The sequence below is a fragment of the Pinus tabuliformis genome, chromosome X (genome assembly GCF_031772625.1).
Source record: "Pinus tabuliformis cultivar Carrire ecotype Pingquan chromosome X, CPIR1, whole genome shotgun sequence".
NCBI classification, from domain to species: Eukaryota; Viridiplantae; Streptophyta; class Pinopsida; order Pinales; family Pinaceae; genus Pinus; species Pinus tabuliformis.
Window position 1 is genome coordinate 1,164,222,264 of NC_142308.1, and position 3,463 is coordinate 1,164,225,726.

The window sequence follows — 3,463 nt, forward strand, 5'->3', positions numbered from 1 at the left end:
AAGATCAAAGGATGTCCCCCCAAGTTGGATTTGGGTTGTAAGATAAGAAAGTCAGCCAGATACCTCTAAGAAGCTATTGTAATTACTGTGTCCTCTAAAACCCCCTTGGGTTTAACACAAGATCTATCTACTAATTCAAGTACAGTAGGAGTATGTCTAATCCCCTTTAGCCCTAGGGTGGTAAAGAGCTCCTTTGTCATCACATTAATGGCAACCCCAAGATCGATGAATGTGCTAGTTATGGGCTGATCATTAATGTAGACAGTAACCATAGGGTTTCCTGGATCATTATACTTAGTTAGAAGAGGTTGAGTAGACATTAATTCAGATAATTTCCCCATCACATGTATGGTACCAGGGTCTTTAGGCTTCCTCCCAGGTTTCTTGATACATAAGTCTCGTATTGTTTTAGCATAAATAGGTACTTCTTTAAGGGCTAGTAGCAGAGGAATTAGTACATGCAAATTTTGCAACTCCCTAAGAAAATCAGATTTGAATTTTGAGGTCATTCCAGGCTCAGCCAATCTCTGAGGATATGGAGGATTCTGATTTATGGCAGTTGAGTCAGCTGTTACAGGTGTATCAGCCTTTCCCGAGTTGGATGTTACAGGAGTAACAATCCTTCGCGGGTTGGTTGTTACAGACATAACAATTTTCTTTGTATCGGCTGTTATAGGTGCAACAGTCGCTTCAGAGCCTACGTTATCTCCTCTGGAAGGTTCACGTTCCTCCTCAGTAATGATATGGGAGTGATTTGGTTTAATTTCCTTACCTGATCACAATTGAATTTAATTAAGCCCCACGGGGGTAATAAGGTAGGTACAAAAGGTAGTCAGAGCCTCTATGCCCTAGGTTGCTTTATTGTTTGGGTTTGGGTTAGGTTTCACAGGTAGTTGGGGCATAGGCAGTGTAGGGATAGGAGTTTGGAAAGGAGGTAATTGTAGCCGTTGCTACATTGGTAATCCATGTAAAGCTATATTCTGGGCATTTCCTCTCCAATTCTGGTTCTAAGGGTATGGTTGAGATGGAGGATATTGGATAGAGGGAGATGGAGACCACTAGTTCCAGGGTGAAGGAAACTATGCTAAAGAAGGAGTAGGATATTTCCATGGATATTGGTGAGTATTATATGCATTGTTCCACATTTTGAAAGAGGGAAAATCTTGACACATACCTGGAGGTTGTGGATGTCATGGCCTCCTTTGTGTGATGAAATAAGAGGACTGCACCTCCTTTCTTGACTCTCTAAGTACTGCCTTCAGTCTAGGAAGCTCCAGACATTGACTTGTCGAATGTTCCAGCTCGCAAATATTGCACAAGTTGATGTTGTTCAATTCACATTCCCTCAAGGGATGTTTCTTCTGGCAATTCGGACAGAACACAGCCAGAGGTGTATCAACTTCTGCTTGTGTCTTCTTGATCTGCGTTGTCGTTATCTGGGCAGATAGAGTACTAAGGATATTGGTCTTGAAATTTTCGAACAAATTCCTGATCTCTGCTCTGGTTACTCCTCCTCTTGCAGATTTTTGTATTCGGGCAGAGGCATCTCGAATTGTGTTTCTCCCCTTAGACGATCCTCTAGAGAATCTTAGACAGAGCTTTATGATTTTCATGAATGGTTCTTGTGATATATCCCCTTTCCCTAATATGTTCATGGTGTCAAGGCAGTCATCCCTCATTCCTATGATAAATATGGTCTTCAAGATCTCATGGTCTAAATCGCTGTGTTTAGACCTCCAAATTATAGTGGAACCACTCTACATAATTTTCTAGGCTCTCATCCTCCTTTTGTGTCATTATGAATACTTCCTTCCTTAAGTCCCTGGTTCTACAATAGTCTTGGTACTTTGATAATAATGTCTCCTTCATATTGCTTCATGTTCGAATAGAAGCTGAGTCCAATCCCATGAACCATCTCAAGGTTGCCTCTTTCAAAGTAGCAGGAAATAATTTCAGTTTTTGAGCATCTGAGATATAGTTATAACTCTTTTACAAGACATGAAATTCAAATAAGAAGGTGTCTGGGTCTTCCACAGTCATCCCTTGGAAGGATGGTAAGGATGAAAGAGGAATATTTTTCATAAAAGCTTCACCTCTGATATCCTTAATTGGGAACTCAAAGGTGGTAACAATAGCATATATTTTAGCGTTGTTGTCATTGTTGTCCCCCATGGCTAATCCTTCTAACCCTTGTTGTAATAGACGTTCTTCAAACTACTCTTGTGATGGTCTTGCAAGTGTAATTGATGGCTCAGGTAACTCTAGGGATGGTTGTTTCACCACACTACCTGAATCTAGATATTGATAAACCAATAGGTGCTCTCCCGTCTCAGGTGTTTGATGTCCCCCCTTAGTTTCCCCCTGTCCCTCAGTCCTAAAGTTATAGCTACTAGCTTCCCCTTGTTGTTCTTGAATTGGATGCTTAATCTTGGGAGTGTGGGTGCTAGCTTTAGAATGATATGGCCCTAAGATAGAGGAATCAAAGGTTTTTTCCCTTGTTATGGGAGTGATAGCATTTTGTGGCCCTATTTTCCTTGCGTCCCTTTGAGAGATTGATTGTTCTTTTTTTGCCTTAGAGATTAGTTCCTGGATAAATGTTTTCCTTCCCAAATCTACACTCTTCCTTTCCTTTTTACGACCCATTTTTCCTGTGACTAATTAGAGTGGGGGTAGTTTTGGTATTTCTATAGTTCCTACAGTTGCACACATGGACCCTATGTGTATTGATTCACACTCTAAGTGTCTCAGTCTTCGATAGTGGTGAGCCCGCTCAGGTATGTTAGAGTGATGTGCAAGTTCTTACCTCTCGTCTTAACTCCCAACAATTGAAGAGTTGAAGTCACGCTAAACAAAACACCAAAATACCACACCCTAAGTGCCCTAGTAATCACAACGGCGAGCCCGCCTAGGTATGTTAGAGAGATGCACAGGTTCTTACCTCTCATCTTACCACCCAACAATTGTGAACTAGGAACACTCTATCATTAAACAAACAACTTGGCTCATTGTAGCGTCAACTTCCATCCCCAGCAACGTCGCCAAAATGTAGTGTTGTTTTAATCAATCCTAATTGACCAAGGCTGCAACAATTAATTGTCAACCCAGGTTAGGTCTTGTTTTATCAATGGAGTTTTGATTATTTGTGCCGATACACTAGAGCCAAGAATGAAAAATATAAAGAACAATAAAAGATGTCACTGAATCAATTGCAAAAAATCAAATCATTCAAGTAGAAATTAAAACACTCCACAAAATTGAAATCACACTTCGCAATTACCATAGTAAGGGCGCGCCACAGAGTAAACTAATGACTACACCAACTAGTCACTATCATTATGTTTAATCAAACAAGTGTAACAACATAATATAATTTGGAACATAAGTGGTTGTATTTCACGATTTGTACAGCAACATCAGAAAATCATATGACAATAAAAGAAACAATAATGTACACTAATTCTAC